Raw genomic sequence first — 8403 nt, forward strand, 5'->3', positions numbered from 1 at the left:
AGTCGTAGTTGTGACTTGAAGCTGTAACTTACGGTTTCAAAAGCCTGCCTTGAACGCAGCATTAGCCGAAACGGCCGTGAAGCTGATATCTGCTTTAACTCACTTGGCTATTCATTATTAACTTAAGCCTTTATGTTATTTAGCCTATGTAGACATTAAACAAATAATTTCCAAAGGGAATTAAGAGTTACTTTCTACTTAAAGCAGAAGTGAGTGATATATTTGTGTTAATATAAGTCTTAAATAGTTATATCTTCCGACAGCAATCACTTACATAGAGTGTTTGGACTGAAACACGGGTCTCTCAGTCCCTCTGCTCTGCTCTGAGCCGAAGAGAAAACATTTATCGTATCCTACAGTTTTTATCCAATGAGGAGAGAGAACGGCATGCAGGGCTGTGTGTGCAGCCAAGGAACGCCGTGAATGTGGTGACGTAGCGACGAGGACTGTTATGGTGCGTTCAAGGAAACTCGTATTTTTCCGACCGTGAAGTGGTACCAGTTCGATCTGGTACGAGTTCACCGGTCGGAAGTTACGAGTGGCCGTTATAGTGACTTTCACCGGTAAAACAGGTCGGAAAAACACGAGTGGGTTGCCTGGAACGCTACAAAGTCGTAAGTCGTGACTTGAAGCTGTAATTTACGGTTTCAAAAGCCTGCCTGGCAGGCCCGGCTCTAGCCATTTTGGTGCCCTAGGCGAGATTACTCCCAGGCGCCCCCCCCAACAATGATCAATAATGATTATAATGATAACGTAGCAGTGTATCTGTATGTCCCCTCTGATCCCGAGATACACAACTTGCACAACAATTAGTAAAATGTCATTAAGTAAATCCTGGGTGAAGACATGAAAAAAATGAGTCTACAGTCATGAGAATAACCTGTTGTGATGCTTGAAATGGTCTTAGCTTCACAAAAGCAGTGGAATATAGGCTACTGTCTGAATAAAGGCTAATATACGTGTGGAAAACAAGTTAAAATGAAATTTTGTGAAATAGCTTTTTGAGCATAAATGTTATCTGTCATTCTATTTTCACCAAATGTCTCAAATGTAAAATAAAAGAAGCTAAATATTGACTTAACATTACATTTCAAACTTCATGAGATGCGTGTAGCCCTAAATGAGAAATTAGCTTTTTTTCTCCAAACAAAATATCAAAACACAACATTTACAATATTTAACCTATACCCTCCATGTGTTGTCACTGGTTTGAGAGCTCAGCAGGTCTGGAGCTGGAGCTGTGGCCCTGCTGTCTAAGCAGGCTGAAGTCTCAACTCTCTCTTCTTTTTTCAACATCTTCCTCATCAAATGAGTCAGAACTTTCAGCCTCTGAAGCACCGTCATCCTCCTCACTGCTTCTCTCTCTCTCCTATCGATTCTGCGGGTTCGAAGCGCTTCACAGCTGTTCTTTTGATTGACAGGTCGTCAAGGGCGGCGTAAAATGACCGAAATATAAACGAAAACATATCGAGACGGTCGCGCAAACGAGCCGGCATTTGCGCCGACTTTGAGGATTAATGCAACCAAGTATCCACACATCTAATTAAAAATGTGGCGTTTCTAACAAGAAAACGGCTTGAAAGCATTCCCACTGCAGACTGGTAGGCCTGCCTCTGCTGTGTGTGACTGCGGGGAGAGCGGAGGGCAGTACCAACGGGCATGTGGGGGAGAGGGGGGGGGGCGACTTAGTAAGTAATGTTGTAACATATTATATTATTACTTTTTAATAGGTATTGCTTTGCATTTAAATTAACGTGGGGTTATTTTTTGTATTAAGAAATAATATAAAAATAGTGAAAGTTACACTTTTTTTTCTTTCCCATTTGTGGCGCTGGCGCCCCCTGGATGGTCGGCGCCCTTAGCATTTGCCTATACGGCCTATGCCACGGGCCGGCCCTGCTGCCTGGAACGCAGCATACCGGATCACTCACTTCTGCTTTAAAGCAGAAGTAAGCGATCCGGTCGTTTTGGCTAATGCTGCGTTCCAGGCAGGCTTTTGAAACCGTAAATTACAGCTTCAAGTCACGACTTACGACTTTGTAGCGTTCCAGGCAACCCACTCGTGTTTTTACGACCTGTTTTACCGGTGAAAGTCACTATAACGGCCACTCGTAACTTCTGACCTGTGAAGTCGTACCAGATCGAACTGGTACGACTTCACAGGTCGGAAAAACACGAGTTACGGGTTGCCTTGAACGCACCATAACAGTCCTCGTCCCTACGTCACCACATTCACGGCGTCCCTTGGCTGCACACACAAAAAAACTGTAGGATACGAGAATAGTTTTCTCCTCGGCTCAGAGCAGAGCAGAGTGACTGACAGACCCGTGTTTTGGTCCAAACACTCTATGTAAGTGATTGCTGTCGGAAGATACAACTATTTAAGACTTATATTAACACAAATATATCACTTACTTCTGCTTTAACTTTACTGATAGTGTTTCTAGCTCCATTATCATGTTGGATTTTAAATTTTATGGCCAAATACTTGAATAATTTAGTGTTAATTGGTGCATGATGGTGAACATGTTTAATATTTTCATGATAAACTTTAATATTATTGATTTTATGCTGGTAAAGTGACAGTTAGCATTTAGCGAAAAGCTTATGGAGTTGCTAACACTGCTAATTGCCTGTTAGTCTTGATAAAAAAAAATAAAAAAAAATAAAAATAATGATGTGTTCATGATTAAAATGAGCACTGTCACCCTGAACATGCTAATAAGCTAATTTTAACGTCAAAGCTTCAGCACCGCTAATGTGGCTGTGGCCTGTTAGCCTTGTAGCCTACTGTACTACTATGCAAATGTTAACACTTTAAGAGCTGCTAACGTTGATAAATAATAAATGTGTTGGACTATTTCTTCCTGGTAATGCATGAAATCATGTAGATAATAGCTAGTAAATAGAGAGTAGGCCTAAATATTGTGATACTGTGCTAAGTGCTAAGTGCTAACGCTAAAAATCTGCTCTCTGTCAAAAAATAACTGTGTTTCCAGACGTGTCCAGATTAAACAAACGTTACTTTGTTGAACAGAGCTAGGCTAATGGTTTATCCCTGTCTCTAGTCTTAATGCTAAGCTAAGCCAACAGTGTCCTGGCTGTTTGTTCATATTAACTGTGCAGACATGAAAGATTCTCATCTAACTTTTGGGCAATAATCAAAATTGCAAGATTTCCAAACTATTTCTAAAGGGAAAGATAACTCATAGAGATAATTTTTTGTCAATAAATTCTACTTTTAGTGTCAGTGTATCTGAGTTCAGCACAAACTCTTCTGCATTATGCAGCACACAAATTGTACAAACAGACCTGAGCTGGAGGAGATTATTGTGGCTCTGCTCAAACAAACACAACAGAGAGGATTGGCCCTGCGGCAAGAGCATCCTGAAACAGACAAACACGCAAACACAGGCAGCACATAGGTTCAAGGCCAGCGATGAGTGTTGTTTTATGTGTGGGTGGTATATTATCTTATTTGTCTGGGGCCAATTTGCTGCAGGCTCGATATCTAAATGCTCAATTAGAGTCATTTATCGTCAACACACAATCTCAAAGACACACAACGTATAGCCCGTGTGTGTTTCTGGGCTTTGCTTAAAAAAACAAGCCGATGAAAAGGAAAACCATATGAGAGCCAATTGTCTTGGGTAAAAAAAAAGAGTGTTTTATTCTCATGTGAAAAAAAAAGATCGATGTACGGTGGCCCTGAGGTGCAAATCTAAATGGCACTATAGAAAAAAAGCTACTTACAAAACCAATTAACAAACGGTAAACACTGAAATAAAAAAAAAAAGAAGAAAATCAATTTAATTTCAACAACACAAATTAGATGAGTCAGTATCACATGTTACAAAACAAGAGGCCAACAGGACGACATAATGACTGTATTTACATCTATTTAGTTTTGTCCTGTTTTGTTCACTTTGTGTGAATTATTCCATTTTTATTTCAATTCCGTCATATCTGACTTGTTGCAGTAATTTGTTTTGTGTAAAATGAATATTTTTCTGGAGAGTTTCTTCCCCCTGGGGGGCCACCAGATGGGCTCCAGCTTCTGAAGATTGAGGAGACATTTAGTGGTGATAGATGAAAACACTAAACAACCAAAAGGCAACGCATTATCTCTCTCTTTCCCGATTTGTTTTGTTGCTTCTGATAATGATCAATTTCTTTATATACTCAGTATCTGCCAAATAAAAACCTGTCCAGAATTTGTTTTTGTTTTTGTCCACCTTTGTGTCGTTGAACGCAACCTGCATCTTTGATCATTACGCATAATATTCTGTATATAGTCCTGTTGTATTTACTCTAATATCTGTGCAGATGAGTGCTGTGGCTTCGGGCAGCACTCAGGAAGCCTCTCTTCATCAAGTGTGTAAACAAAATACTCAAATTCAGGTGCATTTTTTTGGACCGACAGCCTCTTAGGTTTCTGATTCATCTGCAGAAAGTCATTAAAAAAAACAACAGCTGCAAAGAGAGACATATAAACTACACAAAAGGCACAATTATGAACCACAAAGAGACATGAAACATTCATAAAGAGTTGCAAAATTGAGATAACGAGACAGAAAACGACTGCAGATACGCAAAAGACTGAAATGTGAAACAAAACAACTATATAAAAGACACAAAATGAACACAAATGCACAAATTTACTGCAAAGACACACAGTTTTATTTAAAACAAGCTAAACAACAGATACATCACAAACAAAACCACTACAAACAAGATACTACATGCAAATTGCAACGAAGATACACAGATAAACCACAAACGGATGCAATTTACTACAAATCAACTATGAAGAGACACAAAATGTCCACAAGAAAAGACTGAATACAACATGGGGGAAACAAAAAAGACAAAAGAAATTGTGCGTGTCATTTTCTGTTATGTCACACACTCTGTCCATGTGAGTTGTGTGTTTTGTTTTCCATTTCCAGGTGCGATGCTCTTTGCAGGTGAAAGTTTGACTCCTCATCATGCCCTCATTTTTATTGCACGAGATTCCTACGAGATTCTATTTCCTGAGGGCTTTACTGTCCTGAAAACGATTTCACAGGAGGAGGAGAAAACACGTCTGAGAGAAACACTGAGCAGCTGCTACAAATTGCACAAAAGCACCGACGCACGAACTAAACTAAACTAAACCAAACCACTGCAGCCAAAAAAATGTGCTTATCTGAATATTAAAAATTAAGTAAAACACCATCGAAATGTTGATTGCTGTTAATATGATCTCTAAAGCCCAATCCAAGTATTTTTTCCTTTGATTTTGTGTTTCATCAACTTGCATTGTAGATGAAAATTGAGGATATCAATCAATGTTTGCTTATCTGATGGATGGAAACATGCTAACACCAACATGTGGGTCTATTTGGGAACAGATTCTCGGACACATTTTGCTTTTGATTTATGGATGTTTATCGTCTTTCTCTTTTAGCATTGTCCTGCAGACCCCGCCCTCTCATTTATCAGTGCTTAAACTGCTTTCTGGGAGTTAAATCTGGAGTCGATCCTGTCCCAGTTGGGGGAGGGAGGGGGGTTTACACAGTCTTTTGACAAATATAAATATCCCAAAAACAGTTTCATCCTCTTTTGCACAGTAATCATTTTTGGAAACTGTGTCAGTTCCCAGCAAACTGTCGACGTTTCTCATGAGCCGCAAAGACAAGACATGCTCTCTCACGTGCCCTCGGGGATTAACACACATTTATTATAAATCACCACAGCATCCAAAGACAGGAAAAAGACGCAGTGGAACCACCCTGTCCGCCATCTTTAAAGGGATAGTTCACCCAAAATTAAAATTTCACTCATTATCTAGGGCTGGGAGAATAGTCCTCCGTGCCTTCTCGGAGTTACAAAAAGACACACCAAAAAACATCCAAATACCTCCATGCTGCTCGTCTGTAATGTCCCTCTTGTATTGAAGCCCTGACATGGGAAATTGTTCCGAAAAAAATTAAATAAGTCTATATTTTAAGCTTGTTTGTAGCAGAAGCTCCCAGTGTCTCAGTTCACTGCTCTTCCTGGCACTGACCGGTGGAACAATTTCTCATGTCGGGGCTTCAATACAAGAGGGACATTACAGACGAGCAGTATGGAGGTATTTGGATGTTTTTTGGTGTGTCTTTTTGGACGAAGAAAAGTGAGCACCATTCACAACCATTATATGGGCAAATACTGCTGTGCGGACCCCCCCGTAACTCCTAGAAGGCACGGAGGACTCTGAAAATCGACATGAGAGTGAGTAGATAATGAGTGAAATTTGAATTTTGGGTGAACTATCCCTTTAAACTACTTTCCCTTATTCCCCAGTGGAAAAAAAACAGTCGAGGTGGGATCGGCAGAAAAATGAGGTTAAAGTTAACCAGAACGTGACGGCGTTACACTGAGACGGTGGGAGAGGACTTTGACATATGAGGAACAGGATGTGACCGAGTGACCTTTGACCCCCACCAGGCCCCCGATGTTCCAGATGTACATAAACATCCCGTGCCACTATAGCACTGGTTTTTGTACCATTAATGCACAGGAAAAACAGATAACACACATACACACATACAGAAAACACGTAAGGAACAAGCTGACAAACATTGGACAGGTTCCAACTCAGCCTGCATGGGAAAATTAATGTTGTTCGTGTAAATGAAAATGAACGATATGGACGAACCCCAGTGAGGCCGAGCAGAGGCTTTTGAAAAGAAGGACAAATATTTGAACAACTGGTCACAGTCTTCAGATTCTCAAAACCCTCACAGGTTCCCAAAGGCCTGTGAGTTAAAGGTGTGAAATAAATAAGCAATCCAATCCAGTATTGTTGGCTATAAATAAATTACTAAACCGCCAGGTGTCCTTTGGCTTCTCAGGGATCTAGTTTGAAAGAGACAAAAAATTACTTTGGAGACAAAAAAACAACAAAATGACTCTGAGTCAGACACAAAATTGGACAAAAAAGACCATAATGACAATAAGAGACAGGAAATCACCCATTGGAATATAAAAACTGACCAAAATCAGACATTAAAATAGCTACAAAATGACTCAAAATCAAATGTAAAATACTTCAAATAATCAGAAAGAGACTCAATATGACCATAAAAGGACAAAAAACAAGTACATGAAATGGAAAATGACTATAAAGACACTTGAAATGGCCTTACAGACAACAGGGACTGCATCAAAGACATACAGGGATGAAAAACCCACCACAATCATCAGTTGTTTTTGTCCTTTTCCACAGTAATTTTTTGATATTTCATGTTCAGGCATCTTTATAAAACAGCCCTGAAACACAATTATCTTTCAAAACACAGGGTCGACTCTGGTTAAGCAAAAACAATGTGATTAGGTTTGTTGAAGAGAACTGATAAAAGGCTGTGGTGGAGTGGTGGTGCAGGACAAGTGGTAAAACAAGCAGCATTTCTGATTATTTTTATCCATCCATCCATTTTTTTCTGCACCCACTTATCCGGTGCGGGGTCAAACCGGGGGTCTTGGGGGGGGGGCCCGGCGTTCAGTGAGAGTGAAGCATTGTTTTTGTCGGCACTATCACTGTGTTAAAGGAGAATTAGTTCAGGATAAGTGACCGAAACCCCCCTCCCTCCTCCTCTCTCACTGCCACACTTGTTGAAAATATAATAAACAGCCCTTCTCCCACATTCCTGTATTCCCACAGCAGGGATTACACGGGGGCAGTCTGGGCATGTGAGTGTGAAATCCACTAAAGCCAAACCACGGCCCCTCCAGCCTCACAGGTTTCCAAGTCGGAAAGAAGACATTTTGTGAAATCAGGTCACTCCGGGAACAGAATAAACAAACCCCAATTTTTATGTCAGGGTTGTGATAATATACATTTGACACAGAGTGATTAAAATTCCTGCATTGCGTGTCAATCAGGAGGTGGACTTGACTTTAGTGGGTGAAATTTGGTTCAGATTTTCATGGTCTCCTCTGGATGAACTGTGACTGTAAGAACTTTTCCTGCAGCTCCGTCATCTGGTCAATGTTTTGGTTTGTCCAAAATTCATGACCAAATACCTGCAAAAATAACAACATTTTGTGTTAGCGCTAATTGTCGACACACTTAGCAGCATTTAAAGGGATAGTTCACCCAAAATTTAAATTGCACTCATTATCTACTCACCCTCATGTGGACTAAGGGCTGGGAGAAGTTTCAGAGTTATCTGTGGCTTCTCTGAGTTACAGGGGGTCTCGGCGTAGCAGTGCATGTCCATATAACGGTTGCAAATGGATACCAACTGACTTCGTAACAAAAAGACACACCAAAAAACATCCAAATACCTCCATGCTGCTTGTATGTAATGTCCCTCTTGTATTGAAGCCCCGAAATGCGAAATTGTCCCGAAAAAAAATTAAATAAGTCTATATTTC

The sequence above is a fragment of the Trachurus trachurus genome (assembly GCF_905171665.1).
Source record: "Trachurus trachurus genome assembly, chromosome: 23".
NCBI classification, from domain to species: Eukaryota; Metazoa; Chordata; class Actinopteri; order Carangiformes; family Carangidae; genus Trachurus; species Trachurus trachurus.